The sequence below is a fragment of the Chelmon rostratus genome, chromosome 22 (assembly GCF_017976325.1).
Source record: "Chelmon rostratus isolate fCheRos1 chromosome 22, fCheRos1.pri, whole genome shotgun sequence".
NCBI classification, from domain to species: Eukaryota; Metazoa; Chordata; class Actinopteri; order Chaetodontiformes; family Chaetodontidae; genus Chelmon; species Chelmon rostratus.
The window spans coordinates 19,706,486-19,722,056 of NC_055679.1; positions in this window are offsets into that span (position 1 = coordinate 19,706,486).

Genomic DNA, 15,571 nt, shown 5'->3' on the forward strand with positions numbered 1-15,571 from the left:
CAGCTGGTATCACACACACACACACACACACACACACACACACACACACACACAGACAGACTCTGCAGGTTTTTCAGTCTGAAGGTGGACTGAAGGAATCTGCAGCAGCGAGCGGCTCCAACCGTTTCTCGTAATTGGCTGCTGAGCTGTTTGCGACAGTCGGGCCTGCATGTTGGTGTAAATATCCCGGTGTTGCCATGGTAACAGGGACAAACCAGCAGAGTGATTTTTGTCCTGTGTGAAACTACATGGCAGCAAGAGTCTCAGAGGCTTCAGTCCAGAAAGCGATCGATAGGTTATCAGCTGATACGGGTTAATCTATACGGAAGCCTGTTAGTGCCAGATAAAATATATATGTGACATTTAAAGAAAAACAAGAACATTCACAGTGAGTCAGGATCATGAAATGTATGAGTCAAAAGACGTTTTTAATCACAAATTAAGACAATGAGTGAAAATTATGTTATGAGACTCACAAAATTAATATTAAATATATGAACTGAGTCAAAACGTAAAGATAACAAGTGAAATTGACCTTTTTTCAATTCAAATATCTGTTATAATTATGACTATTGACTACAAATCTTGAGACATGCTGCTTCAGTACTCAAAAATATTCAAAATTCAGACGTACTGAGCCAAAATTACGAGTCTTTAACTCAAAATGATGAAACAGTGAGTGAAATGTATCCGTGTTACATTCAAAATTAGGTGAAATTAGTCTCAATCATGAATTAAGGGTAAATCTCAGTAACTCAAAGTATTCCAAGTCAAAATAAGGATAAATTCAGTCAAAATTGTACAGGACAATTAAATAGTAGCTCAAAATTGTGATTTGTTAAATCCAAATTAAAATCAGTCAAGACCTTAAAGATACTGAGTCAGAATGATGAGACTGTTAAGGTGATAAATAAAAAATATGAGTTATACATATAAGTTTAAAGTGATGACATGAACTCAAAATCAGGACATAGGGACAAAGGTGTTGTATTTTTATTTTCATCATCACTAACTGTTCATGCACTTCATGTTTTCTTGGCTTCTGCAGATGATCACAGATTGACTGGGAGCATTTCTGTTCTCATGTTGTATAAAGCTTCCTCAGATATTTGCAGTTCAGAATTTACATTCGATATATCTGTAAATAAAACTGAAAACACCTGTGAGCTGTCTGGTCCACCTGATTTGGCCTTCAAGTATATTTTTAAAAGCAGTTTCCCCAAAGAAGAGGAAGAAGGTCGACCTTCGTTAAGCATTAAGCCACGCGTGTTGCTAACTGAGATAGCGAGTGAAGGATTTAGTTACTTTGGCATAAATTAGAAGAACTCAACCTTGAGCCTGGAACTGCTGTGAGGCTTAATGAGACTTTATCTGTGCGTTTGAGACTCAAGCTGGAAGATATCTCACCTCTGTTGTTAAGAAGGTCACATGAGCAGGTCGACTGTAAGACGACTGACGTGACTTCAGATTCAGAGCCTGAAAAATGTGAAACTGGAGCTTTTCAAGAAGATCTTTGCTTCTGTGCCGTGGATTTATCAGCAGTCTGAAGAATTCAGTTAAAGGTGAGATATGAAAACACAGCCTGAAGAATCTGCATGTTTTAGTCAGAAGTTGGAATTTATGGTAAAATCCAGATCATCCAGAATTAGAAAAATGTTTTCAAAGCCCCGAGAGACATCTGAAATTCAGCACCACGGACAGCTCAGGTCTTCAAACATCCCTGAGCTGTCTTCTGCTTCTTCTTCTTCTTCTTCTTCTTCTTCTGCTTCTTCTTCTTCTTCACTGTGACACTTGTATTGTTGTGCTTGTTTTCTCATTATAATGCAGCACATTTGTGGCTCTGTTGCAGCTTCTCCAGCAGAGCCTGTTGGACGCAGCAGGAGCGAAGGGCCAGCAGACGGACCCAGCAGTGGGCAGGAAGGTGGAGGATCAGCTGGCTGCAGAGCTGGAACCAGTCCCAGTTCCACTGAATGGAGGAACATCCAGAACAGAGAAAACAGAATGAAGAAGACAAAGACAGAAAACAAAATAAAGAACATTTAATCACACCATCATACACTACATGTAGAATGAATATTCATGTGGAGTTCAGTCAAAACGAGCAAAACTGTCAACTGTCACCAATTATCACTCAACACACACTCAAAGTCAACAAAACTCTTTATTTTCCGTCCATTTCTACACTCTACAGCCCTCTGCCTTTTAATAACAGAGCTATATTCATTTTTAACAAATTGTGATTAAAGCCACCTGTAAATTAAATTCCATGCATTTTTAAATGTTGTATTGAGTCCTTTAAATCACAAATAAAGAGCTGATGGTTCTGTTTGTGTTACAGCTGGTCCATTTTAGTCACACATTGAATCAATAAGGCGTTAAGACGCATCAAACCCTACAGAGGAAGTGAGAGCTGGTCGCAGCCTGAGAAACAAATCTAAATGGTTTATAGTCGTAGTTTTAAGGCCTCAATGTGTCTGCGGCTCTTCCTGCCAAGCCGAGCGCAGCCCCAACCTCCACCAATCAGAGGAGAGGGCAGCCTGTATGTAGCCTGAGAGGCAAAACTCGGGGCAGTCAAGGATAAAGAGCATTAACCACTGCTTATTAAGCTTATTCCTGTGAGCGCGCAGTAATAGTTGGAAGCAACCTATATTATGTCTATTATATAACCTCCCTGTGTCTTATGGAAGCTGCGTAATAAGATTTATTTCAGTTTAGGTGAATTCTGTCCTCTACGCCTGACAGGACGAATGCAGGGCAAAGTTATCTAAATTTTATTGTGAGTGTACAGATAAAGTGAAAAGATCAAACCTCAAAACATGAATATAGAGAGAAAGTACGTGAGTGAAGCTTTATTTTTTTCAAAATAAAAGTTACAAAGTGTATCACAATAAAAGCATTTAGCACAAAGAATCTGAAGTGAAGGCGAGGAATGCGTGTCCTTGTCTGTCAGCCCGTGTTGAGGATGAAGGGTGTTCTCTGTGAGTGACTGAACTATATTTGTAGTAACGGTGTTAGTTTGTCGGTGTAACCGTCTGACAGCTGGATGACTCTCTGCGCGGCTGCTCAAACCAAATGTCGGCTACACGTTGTGGTGAATTCCTGAAAACTAAATTTAGTTTGAAAACATGCTGGTGGTACAGGATCCTCTCTGGATGATGCACATGCAAATCCAGCTCATTCACAACCTCCTGTGTTTGCCAGGCTTTTGAAACATATGGTCTTATTGTCACCGCTGCACCCTGCACAGTATAGAAGCTGCCACACGCTCGGCCCTCAGGTCTGAATTAGACACATCCCGCATTGAACGGAGAAAATGTGGCGTTGCGTTCAGTCATGCATGTGCAGCCAATCTGCACACATGGCAAAGACTTATGATGAGACTCAATCCATATGTTGTTGTGACCTTTGACCTCGGAGATTTAATGGGCAGGATTATAATCCAGTTTGACTTTAGTTGAGGGGCATGTCTTTGTGAGAGAGCACACAGATCTGGTCCAGAAACAAGAGAGATCAGGGGATGGAAGTGTGTGTGTGTGTGTGTGTGTGCAGATATGATCCTGGTTACTTAAAATGTCTGTTTTTCCCCCCCGTAGACTAACGTCATGGTAACGCTGTTGGTTGATCATTTTCAAACCATTATTTTTCTTCCTTTGTGTTTTCATTGTGCAGATTTGTCGTAAACTCCCCTTTAAGAACAAATATGCACAGATTGAATATGTTCTCGAGGGGTGAAGGCTGCTTTGAGGTGGAGTCCAGAGGGATTAATACAGCCGGACGACACATGGTCACATACTTTGGTACGAACTGAAGCATGAAGACGTGAAAACCCGTCGAGGAGGCGGAACAGAGAACGACTGAGAACAGGAGGAACAGGCGAATCGTTCACATACTGCTGAACACACATATTCCCACAGTGACACGGCGCCACAGATGCACCTCCGATGACTTCATCTCTTTGGCGTCCTGTGAAACTGGCTGCTGCCCGGACTGTGTTTTATCTCATGTTAGATGATACCTGCAGGCACAAAGGAGAGGCTGCCGCAGCTATAACCGACCGAGTGTCGGATTACTTCACCAACGCTGAAACTGAAGATGGAAGACTGAGCAGCGCCTAAAATCCCTTCTCAAAGCAAGTGGAAAGTTTAATGTGCACTTGAACTCTTACCCTTCTCCTCCATCTGCTGCTCAGCCAATCAGCAGCTGATGTTCGCAGTCGCTAAGCTCCAGGTTCCTCTGCTGGGAAGCAGTGATTGGTACGGATAGGCGAGGATTAGCTTCTTAATTTACACTCCAAACACCAGAGTATTGTTTTGAAAGCAGCCTTGTTAGTCAGCCACTGACAGAGCACGACTGTACAACCTCCTCACTGATCTGCAGCTCGTCCTCAGCAGAGACGTGAGTGTGAGTCGACTGTGCAAGCAGGTTACTACGACCTAGTATGTTACTATATGCTGATGATAGAGTGGCGTTTTCCAAGAAAGAGAGGAATTCACAAAACCTGCTGAATATTGTGAGTTTCTGGTGTAGTGAATGGAGACTTGCTATCAACAGCAGAGCAACCATATTTTTCAGGAAGTACACCGCTTCTTATAATTATCTTGGTTTTTCCATGAGAGTTTGAGCTTTTCAGAGGAAGAAAACCATTAGCAGAGTCAGCAGGGACAGCGTTAGAGTCTGTGATGAAGAAAATGAAATTGTGTTCTGACCTTGGTTTTTCACAATTTCCATAACTTGGGTTCAGTTTTATGTTCAGCTGCAGGAGTTCGAGGTTTTGAGGATGTTCCTGACAGTCACGCCATCCAGAGTCGAGCCACGAGGTGCTTTCTGGGGGCTAAGTGGGCGGATGAGGGGGCGTCCATCTGTCAGTCAGTCCAACACTTCATTCAAGACAAGCATCTCAACAGTTATTGGATAATCGCCATGAAAATTTACGCAAACATTCACAGGAGGATGAACTGTAATTTTCATGCTCCTCTGACTTTTTATCTAGCGCCACCATCAGGCCAACATTTTAATTGCATTTGGTTTTAAGTAATGGCATTCCTATCAGCTGTATTAGAGCTAATTAGCAGATGTTAGCATATTCACATGCTGAGCTCAAATGGCAAACATTATACTTGCTTAAGATCAGCATGTTAACATTGTGAGCATGTTAGCATGCCAACATTAGCATTTAGCCTATTTGGGAGCCTGTGTGTTATGTAGAGAAAGTGAGTGATGTAGAGAGTTGGGACAAAGCAGTGACCTCAGTGCTTCAGGTTCAGGTTTTCATGGACCTGTGAAGCCCTCAGCTGAGTGTAAGTGGCTGGGCTCTGTACTCTTGTTTACTCTGTTCTTCATGTGATGAGCAGAGAGGAAGAGGAGGAGGAGGAGGGATGCCTCTGCTTCATGCAGGCCGACGCTGCATCCCCTGTGGCAACACACAGCGCTGTCATCTCCTGCCTCGTGCTCGTGCCTGAATCAGGGGCAACATACTCATTAAGCCTTCCTCTTTTCCACAGGGCTCTTCATCGCTCTCTCCATCCTCCCCCCTCTCCTTTCCTCTCTCCACAGCCATCATCTCGTTCCACATCCCTGTTATCTCCTCACTCTGGGCTCAGTGTATCTCACCGTGAAAACCTCCAGAGACAGAGAGAGCGAGGAAGGTGAAGATGGAAGAGAATCAAATGTAAACGTGCGGCTTCAGAAAGAATGCTAAAGCTAGCTCAGGAGGCTTCAAACAAGGTCAGCATGCAAGTAGCTACATGTAGCTGTGCGATGGAAACACAGAGAAGAAAGAATAAGGCTTTTATAATTTTATAATATGACTTTTTTCAAAACAGTTGCTGGTTGGTTAGTTTAGTTTATTTAGTATTTATGTATTTGTCTCTTGAGAGACAAAGCTAACATGACAAATCATACGCTATGCTATGTTACACTGACATGCTAACTGCTGGTCAATTGTTAAGAAGTGAAAATGTTAGCATTAGCCTTTTAATATCCTAACATTAGCTTGTAACAAAGCATGTAATGACAAATGGTAAAACATTAACGTTAGCTTGTTGGTGCTACATTCACATCATGTCAGGAGAATAGGAAAAAATAAATTTCTAGTGGAGATGTTGAAGTTCCAGATACAGAATGACTCCGAATCACAACTTTTTTCAGACCTGCTGCTCGTCATTTGCTCACATATGACATGAATATGACCTAATATCTCAACATTAAGAAGATATTAACATGTAAATATTGTTCACGACAACATTCAGATTCGTCAGACTTGTCGGTGTGAAGCGAGGCAGGATGTGATGGTCGTGGTGCTGTATCGTCACCCCCATGACCTGCTCTGCAGTCATACACCTCTCCTCAGATGCTGTTGTTTAATTTCACATGTCTACCATCTACCTCACATGAATTGAACATGGATGCTAACGTGCTAAGCTGTAACACTTGAACTGAACAGACGTCCACATGCTAACAGTAATGATGTAATGTAATGATGCAGTATCACAAACTGAAACAATTTTTCCTGTAAAACAACTTTTAACCAAAGTAAAAACATGATGAATTTGCATTTTAATCAGCAGGATCATCTGTGCAGACTTCATTCATACACAAACTTTACACATACATGTTTTCACTGCTGAGATAATCGAACCGGTGGACAGAATCTCCTTTTATTCCTCCGAGCGTGACGGCTCTTATATTTTACTCATTTCACAAATAACGACAGCCTGTCCAAACTGGATTCCCTCTGACCTTTTCAAGTAATGTCTCAAAGTCATGTTGGTTTATCAGACTGATTGAAGTCGGTGGCCTCTCAGGTACCGATCATTCCTGCCCCGCGCTGGTCTGCAGGAGCTGCAGCGGAAGATTAGATGAGAGACAAATAGTGTTTTCTTAGCGCTTATTCATGTAAAATTTCAATATGTTCACACATGGATGGGTGAGCGGTGGGAGGAGGGTGTTTACAGCAGCAGCTGCAGCAAGGACTTATGAATGTAGCAACCAACCCCCCCTCCTCATTCATAAACACACAGGGTGCTTATATAATGCCTATGCAGATCCCCCTTCTTTCTCCAGAGCTATTTATAAGCCCAATAGCATGCAGGGAAAAGAGCGTGGCCAATTCATTCCGTGCCCTTCAAGACCAACACATGGCCCTTGGGGGCTGCCGGGCCCCGACTTCAGGGAGCTATTATTAGAGTCACGTCATGGGAGAGCCAGCGAGGAGAGAGGGAGGCGAAGTGACAGATGGGGGGAGGGGAAAGATAACGGACATGGAGCATAGCGGTGCTGCCGATGATGGAGGGAATGTGAAGGCTGATGTCATGAGGTTCATGTTTCAGGAAAAAAACTGATTACGTTTTAATAAGCACATTAATGTGGAGGTCCAAGATTTAACGAACCCATCCTCAGCAATCATTTAACATTCTGAGCTCATAACAAGCTCTTATTTCAGACTCACAACCCCTCAAAACTCACTGCCTGTGGTCGCTCGTCCAATCGAGGAGTGAGAGTTGACCTTTTTTTGACATATTCTCAAACGTTAGCTTGTAAGCTAACACAACATATTGACTGGTAATGCACACGGTCGCAGAGAGAAAGACAGACGGTCTTAGTAAATTAATGAAATTAATCAACCAGGACCAAAACTCGAAGGTTTATGAATCAAAATGTTCATGTTGAATCAAAATGAACCTGATACTTGTTCCGGACTGGCCAGGCTCAGGTAGCAGGATCAGGCAGCAGTAAGTGAAGGATAAACGAGATGCATATTATATTCTGAAGTTCAGTTCCTCTACATCTGACCATTTCTTCTTCTCGCTGTCATGTATAAATTTACGTGAATAAATGGTATTTGCAGAGAAGCTGAAATGTCGCTGAGGTCAGTGGAAGCTTTCGTTGTATCAGCGGTGGGAGAGACGACGATAACTGACCTCTGACGTGTTGAAAAGATGATGGACGAGGCAGAGATGAAGAACACCGTGAACCAAAGTGGAGTCATGTTTTCAAACCAGGACACCTTAAACAAATAACTTGATCTTAATGGTCTCAAATGTATGATGGCTACCTCACATATATATATACATATATATATATGTATATATATATATGTATATATATATTTGACCCTTCTGGTGCTTTGGTGGTGTGCATCACTGGAAATCTGCAAAATGCAATTAAGCACCTCAACCGTAATCTGCTGCGTCTTCCTGCCGTGGTGTCTGTGACCTTTTCGAGTGTCGTGTTGACTTCTGTTTAAGTCGTGTAAAAGTGCTCAATCAATGAGATTTAAGCATCAGCTGAGGATTAATCGTCTGAAGGATGAATATTTTAACCCTCGAGGTACAAACAGCTGCTGGTCTAAAGATGCACGTGCTCTCTTTGATTAATTAACTGAATATTGTTGCTGCTTATGTTGATGGTTGTTTCCAGGCTGAAACAAGTTTAATGGAACCACGTTTCAGGTGTTCCAATTCAAAAGTCAGTAAGAAAAATGTGCATTTTAAGGCTGTGGGACAAAGGCCAGAATCAGCTGATACATCAGAGCAGAGGAGTGACTGTGAGCCTTCGTGACGGTGCCGACCGGCGGCAGCAGCACCATGTTTTCACGTCTGATAAGATAATTTACAATCTGTCGGTGTCTGGCTTCACTGTAAATAAAGAAACATCAGCCGACCACATCAATGTCCAAATGGCAGTTTCATCATCATAACGGTGGCCTGAATGGGACGCGCCGTCAATGAGCCGATCGATACGAACACTTGAGATGGCGGCGAGTCAGAGAGCCGAGTGACATATTGATGCCGGAGGAGGTTCTGAGGGAGCCGAGCAGGATGAGGGAGAGTCGGCCTGGCAGGTTTGACAGCTGATCAGTGTCTTCAGATAACTGCAGAGCCCAGAGGGAGACGGGCGGAGAAAAGGTACGTCAATACACACACACACACGCACACACATACACACACACATACACACATCAGTTCTTACATTCTTCACTTTATATAAATGTGGTGTTTACAGTAACTGTAATAATCTACATGTTGGATCAAAGCCAGATGTTTTCAACAAACACTTCAGAGTGATCCTCTGTGGAGATTCATGGCCGCCAGAGGATGAACAATCAGTCTGAGCTTTGTTCAAGCAAGGTCCGGATTTCTATTGTTCTTATTTAAGAACTATTCAAATCCAATGGAGTTACTCCATTAAAACACTTAAATATTGTCAATGAGGTGCCTAATATTCAGATGTTTAACTCATTAAACAGATTAAAAACCTTACAACCAACAGATGAACCGACGACCTGAGAAAGCATGTGTGTTTAGTTCAGGAGCTGCGAGCACCAACAAACAGGGCAGCATCTGACAGATAATTAATGATCAACTCTTCTGATGATGTTTCAGCTGTAAAATCATTTGATGTTTCAGCTTCAGATGTTTGATTTGCTGCTTTTCCTCTGAATGATCTGAATGATCTGAATGTGTTTGTAATAATGTGGAGCTTTGGACTAAACAAACACTGTGCAGGCGTCACTTTGGCCTCGTCGTCACCACGTTTTTCTTCTTGCGCTTCAGAGAGAATTCAGATTCAGATTCATTGCAGCCATGTTGTCTTAGCTGAGACTAAATAACCATCAGCCGAGTCTCTGCAGGAACATGTCGATGGAGCAGGAAGATCTTCGGCCGCCAGAGAAGCTGCAGGAAGTCGACAGCGAACAGACTGCGAGTCGAGGCCGAGTGAGTAAAAAGCTCCGCTGCATGAATAAAAGATGATGTTGTGATACACGGAGCGCAGAGTCGTACAGCAGGAGGATGGACAGAGTTTCCCTGTTCAGCACAGTCGGGCTCGCTGTCGCTGCGCTCAGGATGAATAACCGTCAGGGAGGCTGCAGAGAGGGGGAGCAGCGTGTTTCAGAGGGTTATTCTGACGCCAGATTCACATATATGAGAGCGTAAAGGAAAGAAATCTAAATTAAACAAGAGACGCGAGGCAGAAACGCATAAAAAGCTTCCAGCGGTTTCATCTTCACCAAACTATGCATTATTAAAACATCCACGTGTAGTTTACACAATTAGGAAAAATCTAAAAGGCACACTGACTGAGCAGAGTCTCATTCATGACCTCAGGAGCAAATTAGAGGTTTCAGTGCGAATGAATCTTTAACGCTGAATGAACGGTGGTGCGTTCACTGACTGTTGGACAGCGATGATGTTTCTGATTGTTTGGGGTTGCCTTTAGCTCCGTTCATTAGTTTGATTACTGAAGCACCTGGAGCTCACAGACAGTCAGGGGGGGCCAGCAGCCCTCCTGAAGACACGCTGCCGTGCTCAGGGCTCTTTGGGAGACGCTAAATGCGACGTTGACCCCACACAGCTGGAGGACAGGCAGCACTGACACCATCATTAGTTCCTGCAGGAGCACCACCTGCACCTCCACCTCTGTTCACTCCACAAATACTACAAACGCTAAATGTTACAGGAAGAGGAAATCCTAAATTGGTTGTCAGCCTGATCTCTGTGTCCAGGACAGATGACCGCTTAGCGTAGCTTAGCACAAAGACTGGGAGCAGAGGGAAAATGCTAGCCTAGCTCCATCAAAGGAGAAGAAATCCACCTTCCAACAACGTGCTGCTACGTTTCAATGTTCATTCCTGAAAGCATCAGTTTATTATCTCCTCTCAAAGTCCATTTAGTGGCTTTCAATCATAACACCTGGTCTTCATCAGCACATGGCTCCTCCAGCACCACCGTGAGGCTGAGAGTTGTGGCTTTGAATGAAATTTGGTTCAGATGTTCTTGTTCCCCTCAGGATGAACTGTGACAAATTAACTGATCCTCTGACTTTTCATGTAGCGCCACCATCAGGTCAAACACCGTCAGCGCTAATCACATTAAAAACACACCAGAGTTTTTAAGTGAGCATGAATTTTGTTTACTGAGCTTGGAAACAGCAGTTTGACAAGATAATATTAACACAAGGTCATCTGACTTTCTCCTGTTCGGGCTTTCGACCACATCTCACCATCTTCATCAGTGAATGCAGTTTGCTTTGGGCTGCATCTCTGCACGAAAGGCTTCGTACAGATACAATCATTATTATTATTATTATTATTATTATTATTATTATTATTATTATTTTATCAGAATCCTTACTGAGCTCGTGGAGCTCAGATCATTATTCTGTTCCTATAACGCTGCATTTGTTTCTTCCTTCCAGCCGACAACAAAGATGTAAATGTTGAAAGCAACCTTCAGGGAATCCCTTCATGCAGCATGAAGCCACATGAAGCCTTTTGTGTGTGAGAGAGAGCTATTTTTAGAAAACTCCTATTTCTTTGAGGGGATTCTGCGGTCTATTTTTGCTGAGGGTCCTGGTCATCTGCACCATTCAACATCCGGAGGGGGGTGCAGGGGTTTAGTGGCGCACGCTGAATGAGAAAATGCAGCAGTTCACCCATCAGTGCGTGACAGCTTATCGTAATTAATTATATAGCAGCTAATACTGCTGTCTGTGTGTGCGTGCATCGATGCTCACTAGGCTGACATGTACTGCTGGGTTCTCTTGCCACCCCCCTGTGGCTCTCTGATGGTTTGACCCAAAAAATTATAAAAATAAAAAAATCCCTCCACTTTCTGTTAAGAGAGGAATCAACCTTGCTTTGCCCCTCAGCCTGCTTTCATGCTGGAATTATGATTTAGTGCAGACGTGTTCCTCTGAAAAACAACCTGAATAACACGAGGAGGAGGAAAATATCAAACCTGCTGCTGTGACAGATACATGAGGCTCATTAATGTGTCTTACATCTGGGAATATATGTTAATGTGAAAGATTAAATTAATCTTATTTTAAAAGTTAAATAATCAATTTCTGATAATTGGTAGTGTAAGAGTGCAGAACAGGTCAGGTGTGCAATAAAAATGTGAAATTACTGTGAAATCTTCCTACAAGCGAGTCAATAATTCAGCATCCATGTTCAGTATAAGGAGAATAAAGTACTTCCACACTACATCAATGAATCAGTAAATAACAGCTTCTTTCTTTCTTCTACCCGCTCAGGAACTCCCTGTTCTCCCTAAAATTAGTAAATTACATGATTTTTTCCAGGAAATTTCCAGGAAATGTTTAGGAAATTATATACTTGCAAATGTTGTCCTTGTTTTCTTTGGCTGGTCTGCAGCTTCAGGTATTTTCTCAGTTTTCTCGTTACCTTCTGTGAGTGTGAACATGTTCTGAGCTGCTGTACTTAAAGTTGTCATTTTGCACCCAGAAACGACTTCCTGATGAGCGACAGCATGAATCCTACATGGACGTCCCGCCAAACAGATGGACTGCGTTTCAATAATCTGGACGCTTCCTGGGAAAAGAGTAGAAATGTAGAAATAAAGAGCCTTTAATGCTGAGTTTGCTCATCAGTCGGTCACGGATGACTGTGCACCGCTCCTGCGAGGATTTACTGCTTCCCAAGTCAGCTAACAAAACGCTTCCTCCGGGGCAGAAGAGAGGCAGCGAGCCTCAGAGTGACTCGGGCTGTGGCCTAGATTAATGAGCGCGGCCACTAGCCATCTTCAAATGGACGGGAATGTCCTTGGATTACTGGCTAATCCCAGTCGAGATTTGAGTGATGGGAGAACTTTGTGGCCGTGATAAAGCTCAGTATTGGCTGTGTGTGAAGCAAAGATTAGTCGTCTACCGACTCCTCGTCCGTCCACGTACGGCACAGAGCCTCAGCTCATCCTGATTACGCTGATTGTCTAAGTGAAATAAGCTGCTCATTGACGATTCAGACAGAACAGGGCCGCTGCACACAAGACGATGATGATGAATCTCATTGACTTTATTGACTTTTCATTTAGCGCCACCATCAGGTCGACACTTGTCTGACACCTACAAAACAGCCCAGCTGTACTTTGTGTTTAGGGATAATTAGCAAATGTTAGCATGCTAACACACTAAACTAAGATGGTGAACATGGTGAACAGTATCCCTGGTAAACATCATCACGTTAGCATTGTCGCTGTGAGCATGCTGCGTTGCTAGCATTAGCATGGCTGTAGATATTTGCAGTGTTGAACGAGTGTCGAGTTGTATGATGGGAAATGAGGAAAAGCTAAAGTGAGACCTGCTGCGTCCAGCAGCTTTTATTACAGTGCGACATGACATTTCTGGAGTCCCACTTGAAACACGTAATTTCATAGTTTATTAAAACATTTAGCAATAAATCAGTCATAGATATATACCATTCTGCATCAAATGTGACCCACGGTGGGGACCTGAGCCTTAGGTTGAGACCCACTGCATCAAAATATACTCAAAAATAATGTTTCAAACCATTTTTTAGTTTGTTTTTTTTTGCGCTGACAGCGTGAACACGTCCACCTTAAGGACCACCATAACTTCCACCTTAACAAACAAGGCTTGAAGCCCGTTCATAAAGCGGTTGACTGAGGAGAATAGTCATGACCGCTCAGACCTTCTGCATGCTGCCTCCTGTTATTGCTCACCTCGTGAATCCACCTCAGACTGATCAATTATTAATATGGATTGGATCTATGTTTCAGAAACACAAAGGGAAAGTGACCTCATCTCTCAGCCGCCCGTCGCCTCAGTCTGATGGCCGCCGATCAAATGTTGCTGCAGTCAAAAAGTTTTGCTGATTGAGCACAACTGGGCTGTCTGGGATCTTCGATTAAAAGAGGGAGGAAGGAGCACAGCTGCAGTAACATCTGCAGCACTTGAAATAAACTCAAGATCAATACCACTCTCACATCCATTAAGTATCAGGCTACAGCCAGCAGCTGGTTAGCGTAGCTTAGCATGAGGACTGTAAACAGCTAGCCCGCTCTGTCCAAAGTTAGCTGAGTCCAGCACCTCTAAAAGCTCAGCAACTCACACAACACATCCCTGGTTTTCCCAGTCTCGGGTGACTGGGAGGAAATGATGTGATAGATCAGGAAATGATGGAGGGGTTATATAACACATCTGACCTTTGAACTCCTCTGGTCCCCTCAGGAGGAGCTGGAGGATGAAGCTATGGAGGGACGTCTTCACTGCCTACCTGCTGCAGGGATGGTCCGTTTGTAAGTTCAGACTGCTGATTCAGCAGCTGTTAGCAGCGCTAATGGTCTGAGTTCAGTTGTGGTTTTTCCATTTGAAGTCTCTGCTGACTCCCTCAGAGCAGTTTTCTTCTGTAATGGATCTGTTTCCCTGCAGCTCACGGTCATTACTTTTGAATGAGGCTGGAGTAGCAGAACACAGGATATCTGCTGGATCGACATGACTCTGCAAACAGGAGTCAAAGTTTGAACATGACACGACTTCACTGAGGACTCCTGAGCCACGTAACACCACGAAAAACACATAAAACCACTGAAATACCATCCTCACCTGGAACAACTGAGTGTTTTTAACGAACACAATGTATTAAAAAAGGGGCTCGTTATAGAGTTGAGCACAGTTCATTTATTTATTAAACATAGGTGGTAGAAACATAAAGCCTTGTTAACTTTAATATACATTATATCATATTATACAAATCATTTACAACATTGCAGTACGTTAAAGAGAAAGAAAAGGCCACATTAAACTCAGTCACAAGTCGTATTCAGAATGACTCTGTTGTGCATATACAGTATTTACGATCCCAAGCCGGACATATGTTACATTATGAAAGACTTGTTCTCTATTTTCAGCTATTTAACTTTATATACCTGCCACACAGCGAAACACACAGACACTCAAGTTAACAAAAATAAAGTATTATTTGAGATTTTAAACACTGGAGACACAAGTTGAGGTTTTGCAGACAAAAGTTTTTTGTTGTATCAGCACAAACACGCAGTTCAGTGGATGAACAACGACGGACCCGAACACGTGGAGACGGACTACGATCTACGGTCGCCATGTTTTATTCTGCTCTGGAGTCAGAGGAGGTCGTCTTCTTCTCCTCCTCCCCTGATGGGAGTTCATCAGTGTTATTGACATTTTTTTGATCGGAAATTAATAAAGTATCAGTCACAGCCTTTCACATCAGCCTCGTTCAGGACGTCAGAGGAAACGTTTGGCGATAACGATGTGACTTCTCCAAATGAAGCTTCACTTCGATCGAACTCAAACTTTTTAGCGGCACAAAAAAAAATGTGTGATCATCAAAGTTCAAAGAAAAACTGAAACAATGACATTTTATTTTGACCTTACAGTTTCTTTAATTCCAGGACTATTTTTTAGGTTAAATTTTATCTCATCTTCACTCTGACTTTTTAATTAGCTTTCATTTCACAGAACAGCATCAGCTCATTTTGACCTCAAAATAATGAATCTGAACTCAGAACAGCTTCTCCCAGAACTTCGTTATTAAGACATTCTGTTGAAAGCTCAGGACAAAGATAGTAAGTGGACCTTGAGTTAAGATTTTTGTTGTCAAACTACTTAGAAATGAATTTTTAAGTTAAAAAACATCTTAGTTTGATGTTTAACAAAATGTAATTCTAAATGTCTCTGTGTGTTTTTTATGTTTCAGTTTTATATGATCTGATTTGTGATTTCAGTGTCGTTGCAGACGAAAGGTTGACTTTCATCGTCATTAACTTGAGCG